Raw genomic sequence first — 20,086 nt, forward strand, 5'->3', positions numbered from 1 at the left:
CAAGGGTTTCCCAGGCATTTCTCAGCCAGAATGCAACACTTCCTTGGCCTTCCTGGTCAACAAGTTTATTGCCAATTGATCATTTATACAACTAGCCGGTGTGCTAGCTTCAGCAACCTACAAGTGTGTACAGGATCTACAGGCGCATTTTAAATGCCAGTTTATGACAGGCAATACTAACTTTGCCAGTGAGTTTATGTAGAAGAAATTAGTTTGACCTATTATATACAGTAGGATAATAAATATTAAATGTGTTCAGCAGATAATCTCAGTATGCCAGAAAAACTGTGAAAACTGATCATGTGACTCAAATGGAAAATCTTCATTGGTAACATGTTGTATGCTTTATGTGGCTATCAATAAAATAAACACGCCCATGTAAAGCTTCTGTATTGTGGTGTCTTTTCCATCACTTGTGGTACTCAAAGTAACAGTGATATGTCTTTCAAAGGTCACAAGGTACACAGCCAGATAGCTTAGATCGTGTATTGTGTTAAATATGATGTGAGATTTTCACTCTTAAGCAAAGATAAAAGTTTCCTATTTATTTTGCTAAAACAATATAGTTATAAATCATAAGCATAATCACAATGACCTAATTCCATAGCTAGGGGTAAGAACAGTTACAAGATCTCTCCGGAGATACTGAGCAATGTAAAATACATATAAAATCATTGTTCAACCTCTGATGCCGAAAACATTTCTAAAGGGAAAGTATCATTAAATATGACCTATTTTTAAAGTTAAAAAGGTTTGTTGTTTTTGAATTAAAAAATTCTCCTTACCAACATATTTTTAAATTCTAAAATCATACTGTTTTCATTCTAGCCACAATGGTGGGCGAAAATGGCCTTGAAAAATGTCAATTTTTCACAACCGTATTTCACTTGAGGGATCGGCCATTTTCACGAATCCCTCATACATTGCAGGCAAAAATAAAGCATGGCCTATTATTTGATGGTCCATTACAGTAGACCATCAAAATATTGGTCATGTGAATAGCCTTCATTCACAGACAATAAAATTAATGCGGCAGCCGTGTGACATTGGTTAAATAAATGGCCATCAATCAGCCTATTTTCCATGTCGTATCGGGTAAGCCTAATAGGCTGACAATTCTTGTTCTGAAGGATATTTATTTTGCAGTATTCACCCCATTATCAGCACTAGCAGGATTATAATGAAAAATTACAAATATAAATAGATCGCAAAAAGAACACAATTAAAATTAGTTGATGATCACAGCTCATCTACTCACTGGACAATGACCTCTGCACAAATAACAGGTCTAGAAAACTCTTTCATAAACCTTTATGAACATCTCTACACATTTTGTTTCTGTTGTTTCTATTGCCTATATGATAACCGTGGTTAACAGCAACTAAGGTAAGATTGTAGTCTCATGAACAGAAAATATAATTAAAATATCTAATTAAAATATGTACAATGTGAAAATTAAAAAAAAGCTAAAAAAAGAAGTATGTTTAACTATATGTTTTAAATTGTTAAAAATTGTGATAAATTGACTTTAATTCTATAAACTATTTTCCATAGTGATTTGATAACTAATGCACTAACTACTATATACACAACTGACGTTTCTATTAGGATCGGTGGGACAAACCATTTTGGTGCCCTAAGCAGTGCCTCAGAGCATACAAGGCAAGAGAGTTGGTACTGTGAGCTATCTATACAAAGCCAAAGAAAGGGTCCTTGGTAGAACAACAGAAAAAGAAGCGGGCACTATAATGGGGGCACATACGCGAATGTATTATTACGCCTGTCTGATGTCTGTTTTAAAATTTCTGATCGGACAACTTTAAATTAATAGTGCCCCTCAATTAATAATGACCCGATGCCCCCCTAATTAATAATACTCCTGTATGCCCCCTTAAATCAATAATGCCCTCTGTGTCTCCCCTAATAATACTGTATTCCCGCTTAAATCATTAAAACAAAAACAAAAAAACATACTCACCTGTCCCCAGCGCTCCAGTGTCCCCTGTTGATGTCTGGTCCAGCGTCACACAGGTGACATTTCAAGTTCTTTTCTTTGACTGTTTGGCCAAAACAAGCCACTGGGTAATGCCATTAATGTTATTAATGCCCCTGCTTGCCCTAATGACACCTTAAGGCCAGTGTCGGACTGGGGTGTCTAGGGCCCACCAGTGGAATTGTTTCTAGGGGCCCACCATCAGGATCCCTGCAGACCAGCGATACCGAGAGCGGCTAAAGGTAATAATAACTCGGGAGCCATGCTGCTCACCCACCATACGATGTGCAATAATGCACTACCTAAACCTACTGCTACACACTGTATGGAAAGTGATCAGCATAACTCCTAGAAATGTTACCATTACCTGTAGCCACGCTGTCCTGGAAGAGCTGATCTGCAGAGGTCCTGGCTGTTGTATCATCACAAATGTAATATTGATGGCCTATCCTAAAGATAGACCATCAATATTATAAAGAAGGATAAATCCTTTAAAGATCTGTCCAGGAATTGGAGCAACTCATGTGCTGAGCGGGAGGTGTAAAATAAAAAAAATAAAAAGTGTCTTCACCTGTCCCCTGTGCTCCATTGTCTGCCGCCAGTATCCATTCAGTCTCGTGCCTGTGCCTCCTTGCTGGGAGTCCTGCACCTCATATGATCGCTGAGACTATTTAGGTACAGGATTTCCAGAAATGAGGCCATGAGACCGAACAGACACAGGCGCGAGGATAACGGGGTGCTGGGGACAAAAGCTCAATGAAAAACACTGTGGAAAAAAATAAATTGAGATTCACTGCAATTTTTTTCCACAGTGTTTTTTAGCTGCATCTCCCTGTTGCGCCTAATCCTTAAAGAGGGCCTTTCATCACTTGGGGCACATGCAGTTTTATATACCGCTAGAAAGCCGACAGTGCGCTGAATTCACACAGTATTAAGCCCCATATTGACCCCTGCACCCAGTATTAAGCCCCATAGTAGCCCCTGCACACAGTATTATGCTCCCATGAACATTTATTATACTTTGGGGTCTTTTCAAACCCTAGAGTATAATAATCAGAGACCCAAGGGGGGATACAAACATAAAAAAGACTGTTACTTACCTATCTCTGGCTCCAGCGTGTTCCCTGCTGATAGTGGCCATCTTCAATGACATCCGGGACATCATATGACCAGTTGGCCTGCGTCGCGATGTACAAGGTTGCAGGTCCCGGCCATGTGATGTCAGGGACGTCACTGAAGTAGGCCTGAAGCCTGCCCGGAGAGGTAAGTTAACACTGTTTTTTTTATGTTCTCTTACCACTCCAGGGCCTCTGATCATTATACTTGGGGGTCTGAAAAGACCTCCGAGTATAAGAGTGCTTGTGGGGCACACGGCGTCACTTACCAATCGCGGACCCTGCCAGGATCGGTAAGTAAATAGGACCCGTTACCAGCTGGAGTAACTCGAGCCGGTAACGGCCTATAAAAAAAAAAAAAAAAAAAAAAAAAAAAAAAAAAGAACGCAGCTGTCGCCAGGCCCCTAATGTCCAGGGCCCTGTGGCAGCCACTACCTACAACTACCAGCTGCTACCCCGGTATTTACGCCTCTGGTACTTTAACCCCTTCCCGCCGATGGCATTTTTTGATTTTCGATTTTCGTTTTTGACTCCCCTCCTTCTAAACCCCATAACTTTTTTATTTCTCCGCTCCCAGAGCCATATGAGGTCTTAATTTTTGCAGGACAAATTTTTCTTCATGAAGCCACCATTAATTATTCTATATAATGTACTGGGAAGCAGGAAAAAAAATTCAGAATGGGGTGGATTTGAAGAAAAAAATGCATTTCTGCGACTTTCTTACAGGCTTTGGTTTTACGGCGTTCACTGTGCAGCCAAAATGACATGTCCCTTGTATTCTGTGTTTCGGTACAGTTCCAGGGATACCAAATTTATATGGTTTTATTATAATTTTGACCCCTTAAAAAAAATCCAAAACTGTGTTAAAAAAATTTTTTTCTAAAAGTCGCCATATTCCGACGGCCGTAACTTTTTTATACGTAAGTGTACGGGGATGCATAGGGTGTCTTTTTTTGCAGGGCCGAGTGTACATTTTAGTTCTACCATTTTCGGGAAATGTTATTGCTTTGATCACTTTTTATTCAAATTTTTATCAGAATCAAAACAGTGAAAAAACGGCGGTTTGGCACTTTTGACTATTTTTCCCGCTACGGCGTTTACCGAACAGGAAAAATATTTTTATAGATTTGTAGAGCGGGCGATTTCGGACGCAGGGATACCTAACATGTATATGTTTCACAGATTTTAACTAATTTTATATGTGTTCTAGGGAAAGGGGGGTGATTTGAACTTTTTATATTTTTTTATATTTTTTTTTACATTTATTAGACCCCTAGGGGTGTTGAACCCCAGGGGGTCTGATCACTAATGCAATGAATTACAATGCTAATGCATTGCAAAAAATCATCCTCTCTTTTGCAGGCTGTATAGAGAATTTGCAGACAAGCCTGGGAGCCTTGTACAGGCTCCCGGCTGTCATGGCAACAAAGCAGGCCTTTGACCGCGGCGCCAGAGGGGTTAATGCCTCCGATCGGTCCGGGGCTTAAAGCAGTAGACACCCGGCGGCTATGGCGACCGCCCGGCTCCCGGGCGGTCGCCATAGTTAAAGACCCGACATGCGCTGTACTATTACGGCGCATGTCGGGAAGGGGTTAATAAAAAATGTTGCTGCTTTCTTCCTGAAAAACTCTATAAAGCTCCAGCCACTAGGTGTCTCCCTTCTTGCTATTTTGCAGTTCATATCCTGTTACTTGGAAAGTCCTGTCCATAGATGAAAGACGGCTTCACAGTTTGTTCTACTTTGACATAGTGAATGGAGAGATGAGGGATTGATTCTCCTCCCAGCCCACACACAGGTCTGCTAACTTCTTTCTCTGTGCAGTGGACCAAACATTCTGCACATCTCACAGTTTGCAATGTATGTACTTCTATCCACTTCTGGCTGTGGGTGTTATTACAGGACCCTGTAGATATTTCATCTTTTCATGGAAACTCAAGAACCCTTTAAGTCATCAGATACACACAGTATAGACACAGTATTCAGTTCAGTAATGACAATGACAAACATGTCAGTGCTTTTTTTACATAAGGGGCTTAAAGCACAGAGAGAGAGATCTGAAGTGAGTGTCTTCCATATAGGTACTCATCCCCAACATCACAAGGACCAGTTATTTACAACTTTTACTATCAGCATATTTTTGGCATGTGGAATGAAACCCACGCAAACACTGAGAACATGCAAACTCCATGGAGAGGTTTCTCTTGGTTAAATTAGAACCTAGGAACCCCTGCACTGAAGTCTATGGAGAAATCAGTATCTTTCTATTAGGCCATTATCCTTGATATCAATATAGTGAAGACAGGCCTGGGAGTGTTCAAAAGGCTTCTGGCTGTCATGGACAAAACACAACTTCAACAATCCTGCTGCACAGGAGATGTTCTGTGAATGTTAAGGAAGGAAAAGTGTGGGAGCGCCACAGGAGGAGGATTAGGGGGGGGGGGGGGGGGGGGTTAAGGGGTCACATTAAAAGGTTAATACCTGCAATTAGAAGTCACCACTAGTTTCATACTTTGGAGACCCAGCAGTAATGGCATCCGCTCTGCTTCAGAGTAACTGCCATACTTACAGACCCAACATTCGCCATATTATTACCAGGTGCAAATCTTCCTACAGTCACAGCTCAGTAATTAGAGCTGGCACTTGTGTGTCCATCACATGTCCCTCTACTTCAAGTAACTAATGGATGACAGCAAGCAGAAATCTAGAAAATTAGTAGGAATTGATACAGATAGTATATTGGAAAACTGTATAATTTTTTTTATTATACAAACAAAAACATTTATTTGCTGAAACTGGACAACCCGTTTATAATCTAAATATCAGTCTACTTCCCCTACCTACCATTGGCTGGTCTCTTAGTGTCCCATGAAAAAAGGGCTACATAATAACATATAGAAATTGATACACAGTATTTCTCTTCTCTTTACAGAACTAGTGAATAAAATGCCGCATAAATAATATTCAGTAACTGAATTTAAAATAACCATTGGTAACCATTTAAACTAGGTGATCTTTCACGTTAATGAGTTTTCCTCATCTTGTGAAGTTAAGTCTGCTATTTTTTGTCTGTATTAATTCGCAACCTTCAAAGAGCCATTGAACACCTGGTCTCATTATAGCTTGACACTTGCTGGGCATATCATTATAGCCATATTAGTGCAAAATTGACTACGAGGGTTTGTAATGAATGCATTGGTCTAGTAACAAATGATTTTATCAAAGAGCTTTGAATGTTCATTACTTTGTATTGTACTGATTTTAAAGGATAAATGTTATGCTTGTGTCTTTGAACATTTGATCACTCTATATATGGAGAATATAGTCTAGGAACATACCGTGTGAGCTCAATGTCTCTTTCTACATTTTACACCTGTTTTCCTATTATTTTAACATGCTCTCAATGAAATTGCATCTTCTTGATATGTTCTTACACTTTTACCTTCTCTGTTACGCATTTGTAACATCTCTGCCTGTTCGGGCCTCTGCGCCACCCTCTGCTCGCGTGCTGCGGCGCAGGAGGCGTGTGCAGTTTGATAATCTGCTTAAAGTTTTTAGTTGCACTGTGTGAACACGGCTCTAGTCCTTAATTGGATTTGCACCACACCCGTCTTCTGCCAAGGTTGCCTCTGTCCATTAAGTGGTTAATCTGGCCTTGCCCTGTGATTGACAGCTGCCTTTCTGTGAACTCCATGGGCAGGTTCTTCCTCCCTATTTAGCCTTGGTTCCCATTCACACCAGTGCTTGTTATTGCCGTGCGCATACCTGCTCTTACTGTCCCTGTTTTGCTTATACTATTATACTTGACCTTTGGCTTTCCTCATTGACTATTCTCTTGACTCCGATTTGGCACTGCATCGCTCTCCTGTTACCGAACCCTGGCTAGCTGACCTCCCTTTGTTGTTGTTCGTCTTGTCTGCGTTTTGTGTTTCACATATTCAGGGAGGGACTGTCCTCGTGGTTGTCGCCTATTACCTAGGATAGGGCCTGGCAATAGGAAGGGAAAGCGGGGGGCTTCAGCTTAGGGCTCACTGTCTCTTGTGCCCCTCCCAGGGTTTAACAGTTCTGGGAATTGCTGTCTTAGCAATTCCCTTACAACATTCCTTCGATTATACAAGGCCAGGCTTACAAAAAGAGGAACATTTAATGTGATGAGGGACTGAACGTGATATCACAGGTCTGTAAAGTGCCTTTTGAGCAGCTGATCTGCGGGGGTCCAGAATGTTGGACCCACTTTGCTCTGATCAATATTCATCGCTGTCCCATGGCTCTGGTGAACCGAACATGCAGTGTGGTTCTGACTTATGATGCTGTGACAATGTTCTATTGTCCTGACCCCATGGAGATTTTCTTTTGCTGGAAGTTTTCATAGTACCTTTAACATTTTAGAAATATTTGGTATTTTTATTTGTATATTATTTTAAAATGATGCAGAAATTTCTTAAACTATAACTATGTACCAATTCCTGCCAAGCTAGCGAGAAATAATACACTGAACTGCTGCATCTATTTCAAATAGTTGAGTACATTAAAACTTCTTTTTTCACCCTGTACAGTGACGCCTTTGTGCTTTTGTTCAGAAGAACCTTTCTTTGTTTCATGTTTTTACAGGTAGTTGAGCACCTAACACATTTACAGCATGTGAAAAAGCCACATGAAATTGTTTTGATGTTCTTCATCCTACTTTCATGTGTATACCTCTCACAACTGCAGTCTGATAAGGATCTTACATGAGGCTTGTGCAAAAAGCTGAGCATAACAAACCACACGCTAACTTTTGGGCATACCAAGATTTGTTGTTACGGTTAGTCACATCTTCCAGTACCTTCAAAGTTCATACAGGAAGCGAGAGGGGTTTTTTTTTTCACTTTTTTTCCTCCTCTAATGTCAACAACTTTTCAATGTTCGATTTGTACAGTTCTAAAAAAACAGCTGCCAGATATTGGAAGCCTCTAAGTTATAGAGAAACATTGTGCGTTTCTCTCATATGACAGTTGTGGCATTTAAGAAGAAAAAAATGTGTGGGTCGATCTCCTGTGCTGCAGAGACACAAATGCAAAGCTCTATCCCACTGCTATGTGGCAGGGACTTTCTTAAATCATACAGGATATAGGCAAACTTTTCTTTAAATAGAACATTACATTTAAAGGTTATGGTTTCCTTGTCCTTGCAGCACTGAGCTTTAAGTCAACACAGCAAAATGTAGAATATAAGATTCTCTATATTACACATTTTTTGTGGTCTTTGAGCAAGAGAGACCCCAAATTCTAACATATATTTTTCCAAATTTTTCTATAAGACTGCCTTCACATGTAATGATTTTGTTGCAGAATTTTTTCAACTTATAGTAACTTCCCTTCATCCACGTAGGGTTGTTTTGACAAACAGCGCATGGATTTTTGCAAACCCCATTAAGATGAACGGTTTTTAAGCCGCAGAAATTACTACCAACAAAATCTGCTGTATGTGAAGGCATATTCAATCAAATCAAAGCATAATTTAGATTTGGAATTGGATAAATCAAAGCTGCAGAGTGACATTTTATGCTTTTACTGACATTTTTATCTCTGGATGGAGTAATGGTCCTTGACTGTCCGGGGTAGGTGGATTTATTGTGTACCAGCCATCTGCCCCTGTAGCGTTTAAAAACTAGTTTAGTTGTAGTGATTTGAGGCAAATATGTGCATAAGGGCGGTGATTCCACATACTGTTACTATACCAGTCTCTCCCTAATGAGAGACATTGCCCTTATTGCTATTTTTCAGAACACCAGGTATTAATCTACCTTCCAAGAGCTGGCGCTAAGACCAAATTCCTCTTTGTCACTAAAGAGGTCTTATTTGCTCTTTTCTTACCCGGAATTCTTAGCAGGGTATGGTTGGTCTAATAAGTCCCTGACATTACGTCTTCTGACCAGTATGGTATGAGAAAAGCATTGAATAATTCTTACCCAGCATTGGAGCAACAGGGATACTCTCCTGGGAGCAGTAGTCTTCAAGAATTTGTTATGGTGCCCTAAAATCTACAGCCTGCCTTTAAATACTTAACTATGAAAACATTCTATCCTACTTATTTATAATAAATATATATGACTGTAATAGTACCTATATATAATATACTTGAACAATCTATCTATTAACTATCTAAGGGTTGGTTCACATTTGCGTTGGTTTTTCCGTTCAAACAGAATACCAAACGCAATTGCAAGCACTGTGCAGTAAAAGCCCACATCCCCATAGACTATAACGGAGTCCGTGTGCTTGCTGCGAGATCGCCACAGCAAATATGCGGAGAGTAAAGTACTTCACAATCTACTTACCTCTCCACATGACTTGTGCGGAGATCTCACTGCAAGCACACGGACCACATTATAGTCTATGGGGTCCATGTGCTTTTAATGCACAGAGCTTGCAATTGCGTTTGGTATTCCGTTCAGGTTGAGGGGGGACCCCAAACGGATTGGCAAACGCAGATGTGAACGAGGGGTCAGGCATTCACATTTTGTAGTAGACATAGATAGCCAAAAACTCTTCTTAATTTACTGTCATCATGTTGCAGAAACAAAACACAAAAGAAAATAAAGCTACTCATGTACATAGCAGAAAGTTGCCTGCAATCCTAATTTTAACAATTTGACAACCTTTTTCCAAGTCCAATCATGTTGGAAATATTTAGCCATTACTTGCTAAAACTTGTTGTGTATGGCATAATGGGCTGAGTTTGGCTGGTCATAAGCCACTTTGTGTATGTGTGTGTGTGTTTTTTTTTTTTTATTAAGTACTTAGTCTACCATGTAACATGTTGTTGGTGGGATCATTCATACAAACAATAGAACGAATGATTGATCATTGTTCACTGCATCAGTAATTGGATAAATGAGCACTTGCAGGAATATTCGTTTCTGAACACTGACCCATGTAAAAGACCTTGTGATCAGCCAACAAGCAAGTTACGGTGGCCATACACATTAGACTTTAGAGTGCGATCGCTCAGCTAAAACGAACATTCATTGATCAGTCATACAAACAACTAGTCCAACTACACAGCCGACATCGAATGTTCTGACTAATGTTCGTCTAGCCCAAACAATGAAAATAACAGACATAAAGGATGTTGCAAAAGAGAGGCTACCATGGACAATATTTAATGTAATGGTGTCTGTTGGCATTTTATTCCAGTATCTGTCATTTTACCAAATACAAATATAGTGAACTTGAAAGACACTATTTCAAATACAACATACAATGGAGGCTCATAAGCCAACTATGCAGATATGAAGTGGCCGTATTCAATTACCGTAAGACACCTTTCTGAAAACATATACAGTATTTTTCTAAAGGTTAAAACTGAAATGAATGTTCATTTTCGGAACATCACACAAGGAACATGTGCCAACCCACAGGTTGATATCCTGCATCTCGGCAGGATCGACCAAGTAATGGGGGACACTTAGCAGCTTGGGGTCACTGCCCTGACCCCGGGCTGCAGAAGATACATATGGGCAACCCCCGATCTCACCCTGGGGGTGCTCAGGAGGACATTAAGCATCGCGGAACCCATTGGATGACGCAGTCACCTGCTTTAGCTGCTGCGAGCGGGTGACAGCTAATGTCAGGGAAAGTTTGTTACTTTGACATGTTTGATATGGCCGCTACATGATCTGGACCTGAATCTATCAGGCCCCGATCAAGTTTCCGTGGACACCAGCAGATATTAGCACTGTGTTCACAGAGTTCCTGACCCTTGGGGAGACCCAATCACCTATTTAGTAGGGTCCGTTTATAAATGTCTGCACTGCACAAAGCCGACGTGCCGACGTTTATATACAGTGGGCGGTCACAAAGGCGTTAAAGTTTCATGGCGTAATCTTGTTTAAATGCATTTTTTGTTTACTTCTTTTATCTAAAATTTCTGTGCTGACCAATTTCAGAATATAATTCTCTAAAGCATGGCTGCTGACATTTGAAAATGTTTTTATTGGCAAAGGGTGTAGATTTGGGGTGTGGCTTGTTGTGGGTGTTGTTTATTGAGTATATTTGGAATAACAGGACATTACATGCAAAATTTAAATAAATTTAACATGTTAAAGCTTACCTAAAATTTTTGAAACTTTTAATTTTTTTTTAGTAAACTTTGTAATATATTTATTATAGAACAATGATTCTTTCTATTCTGTTTATCTCCCTTTTCCCTGGTCATTGTATTTTCAAGTGTCTATACACAGAGAAAATCATCACTCATTGAAGTATATGGAGAGGGAAGGGAGAAGAGAAAGTACAGAGATATGTCAGGGTCTGATCTCCCCAAAGTGTTTTATAACCCAGCTCTAGGACCCTGTCTGTACTACCTCCCATCTGTAGACTTAAAAGGCCTAAGCTTATCTCTGTGATTGGACTGCTGGAGTGCAGAGGTGAACAGATATACTGATCACTGCAGGGGAAGTGGAGGGGAAAAACAAGAGAAAGTGGTTTTCTTGAATAAATATATTAAACAGTTTACAATCACCACATGATCTGTTGACCTATGACAAAATAAAAGTTTAGGTGTACTTTATACTCAAATTACACACATTATTATTATATATTTAATTTATTCTGGATGATGAACACCTACAGTATTTTGCAGTGTTAGGGTGCGTTCACACGATGTAAAATGGAGCGCAAGCTGGCACGTATACGCGTGTCTGCATTTTGCGCGCTCAAAAAGATCCCATTGATTTCAATGGGAGTTACGAGCGTATACGCCGCGTTATTTTGCGCCTGTAATTTTGCGGTCTTTTTGAGCGCGCAAAATGCTGACACGCGTGTATGTGCCAGCTTGCACTCCATTTTACATCGTGTGAATGCACCCTTAAGCCTCAGGACCCAGTAGCGATTGCTACCTCTGGACCTTCTATAGCTACACCCCTATTTGTTACTATATAATTCTGTCTGAAAAAGGTCAGGTGAAAGGGGGAGAACTTTTTCAATGCTCTAAGATTGCTATTGGCTGGAGATGAAAAATCAAGTCCACAGCTACATTTCACAGTGTGCAAATTGTATGTGTAAATTAGATGGAGTCATATAGTGTTGGCCAAAAGTATTGGCACCCCTGCAATTCTGTCAGATAATATTCATGTTCTTCCAGAAAATGATTGCAGGCACAAACTCTTTGGTATTAATATCTTCATTTATTTTGCTTGCAATGAAAAAACACAGAAGAGAATAAAAAAAAAAAAAGTCAAATCATTGATCATTTTACACAAAACTAGAGATGAGCGAACAGTGTTCTATCGAACTCATGTTCGATCGGATATTAGGCTGTTCGGCATGTTCGAATCGAACACCGCGTGGTAAAGTGCGCCATTACTCGATTCCCCTCCCACCTTCCCTGGCGCCTTTTTTGCTCCAATAACAGCGCAGGGTAGGTGGGACAGGAACTACGACACCGGTGACGTTGAGAAAAGTAGGCAAAACCCATTGGCTGCCGAAAACATGTGACCTCTAATTTAAAAGAACAGCGCCGCCTAGGTTCGCGTCATTCTGAGCTTGCAATTCACCGAGGACGGAGGTTTCCGTCCAGCTAGCTAGGGCTTAGATTCTGGGTAGGCAGGGACAGGCTAGGATAGGAAGGAGAAGACAACCACAACAGCTCTTATAAGAGCTAAATTCCAGGGAGAAGCTTGTCAGTGTAACGTGGCACTGACGGGCTCAATCGCCGCAACCCAGCTTTCCCAGGATCCTGAATGGAATACACTGTCAGTGTATTCCCGTATACCCGATATATACCCCCGATACCCGTTCCAACGGTGTGCCCCCCCACCTTCACCCCAGAAATACCCTGCAAGTCCCCTAGCAATAGAATTGGGGCTATATACACCCACAATTTTTACTACTGGTATACAGTGCCATTGTCTGACTGGGAATTCAAAGAATATATTGGGAATACAAATACCCTCATTTCTTGCTACTGCCATATAGTGCCAGTTTCTGACTGGTAATTCAAAGAATATATTGGGGTTACGTGCACCCACAATTTTTACTACTGGTATACAGTGCCATTGTCTGACTGGGAATTCAAAGAATATATTGGGAATACAAATACCCTCATTTCTTGCTACTGCCATATAGTGCCAGTTTCTGACTGGTAATTCAAAGAATATATTGGGGTTACGTGCACCCACAATTTTTACTACTGGTATACAGTGCCATTGTCTGACTGGGAATTCAAAGAATATATTGGGAATACAAATACCCTCATTTCTTGCTACTGCCATATAGTGCCAGTTTCTGACTGGTAATTCAAAGAATATATTGGGGTTACGTGCACCCACAATTTTTACTACTGGTATACAGTGCCATTGTCTGACTGGGAATTCAAAGAATATATTGGGAATACAAATACCCTCATTTCTTGCTACTGCCATATAGTGCCAGTTTCTGACTGGTAATTCAAAGAATATATTGGGGTTACGTGCACCCACAATTTTTACTACTGGTATACAGTGCCATTGTCTGACTGGGAATTCAAAGAATATATTGGGGTTATAAATACCCTCATTTCTTGCTACTGCCATATAGTGCCAGTTTCTGACTGGTAATTCAAAGAATATATTGGGGTTACGTGCACCCACAATTTTTACTACTGGTATACAGTGCCATTGTCTGACTGGGAATTCAAAGAATATATTGGGGTTATAAATACCCTCATTTCTTGCTACTGCCATATAGTGCCAGTTTCTGACTGGTAATTCAAAGAATATATTGGGGTTACGTGCACCCACAATTTTTACTACTGGTATACAGTGCCATTGTCTGACTGGGAATTCAAAGAATATATTGGGAATACAAATACCCTCATTTCTTGCTACTGCCATATAGTGCCAGTTTCTGACTGGTAATTCAAAGAATATATTGGGGTTACGTGCACCCACAATTTTTACTACTGGTATACAGTGCCAATTTCTAACTAGGAATTCAAAATGCGCAAGGCTCCCGGAAAGGGACGTGGACGAGGCCGTGGGCGAGGTCGGGGGAATGGTTCTGGGGAGCAAGGTAGCAGTGAAGCCACAGGGCGTCCCGTGCCTACTCCTGTGGGGCAGCAAGCATTGCGCCACTCCACAGTGCCAGGGTTGCTTGCCACATTAACTAAACTGCAGGGTACAAACCTTAGTAGGCCCGAGAACCAGGAACAGGTCTTGCAATGGCTGTCAGAGAACGCTTACAGCACATTGTCCAGCAGCCAGTCAGACTCTGCCTCCTCTTTTCCTATTACCCAACAGTCTTGTCTTCCTTCCTCCCAAAATTCCGAAGCTTTACAGAACAATAACCCAAACTGTCCCTGCTCCCCAGAGCTGTTCTCCGCTCCTTTCATTGTCCCTCAACCTGCCTCTCCACGTCACGATTCCACGAACCTAACAGAGGAGCATCTGTGTCCAGATGCTCAAACACTAGAGTCTCCTCCATCTCCGTTCGATTTGGTGGTGGATGACCAGCAACCCACCCTCATCGACGATGATGTGACGCAGTTGCCGTCAGGGCATCCAGTTGACCGGCGCATTGTGCGGGAGGAGGAGATGAGACAGGAGTTGGAAGAGGAAGTGGTGGATGATGAGGACACTGACCCGACCTGGACAGGGGGGATGTCAAGCGGGGAAAGTAGTGTGGATGTTGAGGCAGGTGCAGCACCAAAAAGGGTAGCTAGAGGCAGAGGCAGAGGTCAGCAGCTTAGGCGAAGCCAGGCCACACCCGGAATCTCCCAAGATGTTCCAGTTCGTACCCAGCCCCGAAAAACTCCCACCTCGAGGGCACGTTTCTCGAAGGTGTGGAGTTTTTTCAAGGAATGCGCCGAGGACAGATATAGTGTTGTCTGCACAATTTGCCTCTCGAAATTGATTAGGGGCTCTGAGAAGAGCAACCTGTCCACCACTTCAATGCGCCGTCATTTGGAATCCAAGCACTGGAATCAGTGGCAGGCAGCAACGGCAGGACAAAGGCCGCCTGCCGTTCACGCCACTGCCACTGCCTCTGCCTCTGCCTCTGCCACTGCCACTGCTGACTGTGCTGGCGATGCACTCCAGAGGACGAGCCAGGACACCACTTCATCTGCCTCCGCCACTTTGTTGACTTCTCCCTCATCCTCCCCTGTTCCTGTCTTATCTCCTTCTCCTGCACCATCAAAGGCACCATCAGGCGCTTCTTTACAACAACCCACCATCTCTCAGACATTGGAGCGGCGGCAGAAATACACTGCTAACCACCCACACGCGCAAGCCTTGAACGCCAACATCGCTAAACTGCTGGCCCAGGAGATGTTGGCGTTCCGGCTTGTTGAAACTCCCGCCTTCCTGGACCTGATGGCAACTGCGGCACCTCGCTATGCCGTCCCTAGCCGTCACTACTTCTCCCGGTGTGCCGTCCCCGCCTTGCACCAGCACGTGTCACTCAACATCAGGCGGGCCCTTAGTTCCGCGCTTTGCACAAAGGTCCACTTGACCACCGACGCGTGGACAAGTGCATGCGGACAGGGACGCTACATTTCACTGACGGCACACTGGGTGAATGTAGTTGAGGCTGGGACTGCTTCCCAAACTGGCCCGGTGTACCTCGTCTCCCCGCCTAACATTCCTGGCAGGGACACGAGAAGAACACCCCCCTCCTCCTCCTCCTCTACCGCCTCCTCCTCCGCCACCGCCTCCTCCTCCGCCACCGCCTCCTCCTCCGCTGTTAGATTGACCCCAGCTACGAGTTGGAAACGTTGCAGCACTGGCGTTGGTAGACGTCAGCAGGCTGTGCTGAAGCTGATCAGCTTGGGGGACAGACAGCACACTGCCTCCGAGGTGAGGGATGCCCTCCTCGATGAGACGGCAATATGGTTTGAGCCGCTGCACCTGGGCCCAGGCATGGTCGTTTGTGATAACGGCCGGAACCTGGTAGCAGCTCTGGAGCTTGCCGGACTCCAACATGTTCCATGCCTGGCCCACGTCTTCAACCTAGTGGTGCAACGTTTCCTAAAGAGCTACCCCAATGTTCCAGAGCTACTGGTGAAAGTGCGGCGCATGTGCGCCCACTTTCGCAAGTCGACAGTAGCCGCTGCTAGCTTAAAATCTCTCCAGCAACGCCTGCATGTGCCACAACACCGGCTTTTGTGCGACATCCCCACACGCTGGAACTCAACGTTTCAGATGTTGAATAGAGTGGTTGAGCAGCAGAGACCTTTGATGGAATACCAGCTACAAAACCCTAGGGTGCCACAAAGTCAGCTGCCTCAGTTTCACATCCATGAGTGGCCATGGATGAGAGACCTTTGTGACATCCTACGGGTCTTTGAGGAGTCCACAAGGAGGGTGAGCTCTGAGGATGCGATGGTGAGCCTTACAATCCCGCTCTTGTGTGTTCTGAGAGAATCCCTGATTGACATCAGGGATAACTCAGATCACACAGAGGAGTTAGGGATAGCATCCGATCCGTCACAGCTGGAGAGTAGGTCCACACATCTGTCCGCTTCACTGCGTTTAATGGAGGAGGAGGAGGAGGAGGAAGAAGAGTTGTCCGATGATGTGATGGTGATACAGGAGGCTTCCGGGCAACTTCGAATCGTCCCATTGTTGCAGCGCAGATGGGTAGACATGGAGGATGAGGAGGAAATGGAGATTGAACTTTCCGGTGGGGCCAGAGGAGTCATGCCAACTAACACTGTGGCAGACATGGCTGAGTTCATGTTGGGGTGCTTTACAACCGACAAGCGTATTGTCAAAATCATGGAGGACAACCAGTACTGGATCTTTGCTATCCTTGACCCCCGGTATAAAAACAACATCTCGTCTTTTATTCCGGTAGAGGGGAGGGCCAATCGCATCAATGCTTGCCACAGGCAATTGGTGCAGAATATGATGGAGATGTTTCCAGCATGTGACGTTGGCGGCAGGGAGGGCAGTTCCTCCAGTAGGCAACCAAGTTCTCACCGGTCCACACAAACGAGGGGCACACTGTCTAAGGTCTGGGACACCTTGATGGCACCCCCTCGCCAAAGTGCCGCCACGGAGGGTCCTAGTGTCACCAGGCGGGAGAAGTATAGGCGCATGTTGCGGGAATACCTTTCCGACCACAGCCCTGTCCTCTCCGACCCCTCTGCGCCCTACACGTATTGGGTGTCGAAGTTGGACCTGTGGCTTGAACTTGCCCTATATGCCTTGGAGGTGCTGTCCTGTCCTGCCGCCAGCGTCCTATCTGAGAGGGTGTTCAGTGTAGCCGGTGGCATCATCACTGACAAGCGCACCCGTCTGTCAGCTGAGAGTGCCGACCGGCTCACTTTGATAAAAATGAACCACCACTGGGTAGAGCCGTCATTTTTGTGCCCACCTGTGTAAAGCACCCCAACATGAAACTCCATGTCTGTACTCAACCTCTCCAATTCCTCCGCATCCTCATACTCATCCACCATAAGCGTTGCACAATTCTGCTAATACTAGGCTCCCTCCACCCTGATTTCCCCCAACTCTGCTGGTTAGAGGCTCCCTCCACCCTGATTTCCACCAACTCTGCTGGTTAGAGGCTCCCTCCACCATTAATTGGTCCAAACTGGGCTGGTTAGAGGCTCCCTCCACCATGAATTTGCCCAAACTGGGCTGTTTAGAGGCTCCCTCCACCATGAATTTGCCCAAACTGGGCTGGTTAGAGGCTCCCTCCACCATGAATTGGTCCAAACTGGGGTTTTTAGAGGCTCCCTCCACCATGAATTGGTCCAAACTGGGGTTTTTAGGGGCTCCCTCCACCATGAATTTGCCCAAACTGGGCTGGTTAGAGGCTCCCTCCACCATGAATTGGTCCAAGCTGGGTTTTTTAGAGGCTCCCTCCACCATGAATTTGCCCAAACTGGGCTGGTTAGAGGCTCCCTCCACCATGAATTGGTCCAAACTGGGCTGGTTAGAGGCTCCCTCCACCATTAATTGGTCCAAACTGGGCTGTTTAGAGGCTCCCTCCACCATGAATTTGCCCAAACTGGGCTGTTTAGAGGCTCCCTCCACCATGAATTGGTCCAAACTGGGTTTTTTAGAGGCTCCCTCCACCATGAATTTGCCCAAACTGGGCTGGTTAGAGGCTCCCTCCACCATGAATTGGTCCAAGCTGGGTTTTTTAGAGGCTCCCTCCACCATGAATTTGCCCAAACTGGGCTGGTTAGAGGCTCCCTCCACCATGAATTGGTCCAAACTGGGCTGGTTAGAGGCTCCCTCCACCATTAATTGGTCCAAACTTGGCTGTTTAGAGGCTCCCTCCACCATTAATTGGTCCAAACTGGGCTGGTTAGAGGCTCCCTCCACCATGAATTTGCCCAAACTGGGCTGTTTAGAGGCTCCCTCCACCATGAATTGGTCCAAACTGGGTTTTTTAGAGGCTCCCTCCACCATGAATTGGTCCAAACTGGGCTGGTTAGAGGCTCCCTCCACCATTAATTGGTCCAAACTGGGCTGGTTAGAGGCTCCCTCCACCATGAATTTGCCCAAACTGGGCTGTTTAGAGGCTCCCTCCACCATGAATTGGTCCAAACTGGGTTTTTTAGAGGCTCCCTCCACCATGAATTTGCCCAAACTGGGCTGGTTAGAGGCTCCCTCCACCATGAATTGGTCCAAACTGGGCTGGTTAGAGGCTCCCTCCACCATTAATTGGTCCAAACTGGGCTGTTTAGAGGCTCCCTCCACCATTAATTGGTCCAAACTGGGCTGGTTAGAGGCTCCCTCCACCATGAATTTGCCCAAACTGGGCTGTTTAGAGGCTCCCTCCACCATGAATTGGTCCAAACTGGGTTTTTTAGAGGCTCCCTCCACCATGAATTGGTCCAAACTGGGCTGTTTAGAGGCTCCCTCCACCATGAATTGGTCCAAACTGGGGTTTTTAGGGGCTCCCTCCACCATGAATTTCCCAAAACTTGGCTGTTTAGAGGCTCCCTCCACCATTAATTGGTCCAAACTGGGCTGGTTAGAGGCTCCCTCCACCATGAATTTGCCCAAACTGGGCTGTTTAGAGGCTCCCTCCACCATGAATTGGTCCAAACTGGGTTTTTTAGAGGCTCCCTCCACCATGAATTGGTCCAAACTGGGCTGGTTAGAGGCTCCCTCCACCATGAATTTCCCAAAACTTGGCTGTTTAGAGGCTCCCTCCACCATTAATTGGTCCAAACTGGGCTGGTTAGAGGCTCCCTCCACCATGAATTTGCCCAAACTGGGCTGGTTAGAGGCTCCCTCCACCATGAATTGGTCCAAACTGGGGTTTTTAGAGGCTCCCTCCACCATGAATTGGTCCAAACTTGGCTGTTTAGAGGCTCCCTCCACCATTAATTGGTCCAAACTGGGCTGGTTAGAGGCTCCCTCCACCATGAATTGGTCCAAACTGGGTTTTTTAGAGGCTCCCTCCACCATGAATTTGCCCAAACTGGGCTGTTTAGAGGCTCCCTCCACCATGAATTGGTCCAAACTGGGGTTTTTAGGGGCTCCCTCCACCATGAATTTCCCAAAACTTGGCTGTTTAGAGGCTCCCTCCACCATTAATTGGTCCAAACTGGGCTGGTTAGAGGCTCCCTCCACCATGAATTTGCCCAAACTGGGCTGTTTAGAGGCTCCCTCCACCATGAATTGGTCCAAACTGGGTTTTTTAGAGGCTCCCTCCACCATGAATTTGCCCAAACTGGGCTGGTTAGAGGCTCCCTCCACCATGAATTGGTCCAAGCTGGGTTTTTTAGAGGCTCCCTCCACCATTAATTGGTCCAAACTGGGCTGGTTAGAGGCTCCCTCCACCATGAATTTGCCCAAACTGGGCTGTTTAGAGGCTCCCTCCACCATGAATTGGTCCAAACTGGGTTTTTTAGAGGCTCCCTCCACCATGAATTGGTCCAAACTGGGCTGGTTAGAGGCTCCCTCCACCATGAATTTCCCAAAACTTGGCTGTTTAGAGGCTCCCTCCACCATTAATTGGTCCAAACTGGGCTGGTTAGAGGCTCCCTCCACCA

This window comes from Leptodactylus fuscus, chromosome 5 (genome assembly GCF_031893055.1).
Source record: "Leptodactylus fuscus isolate aLepFus1 chromosome 5, aLepFus1.hap2, whole genome shotgun sequence".
Classification (NCBI taxonomy): Eukaryota; Metazoa; Chordata; class Amphibia; order Anura; family Leptodactylidae; genus Leptodactylus; species Leptodactylus fuscus.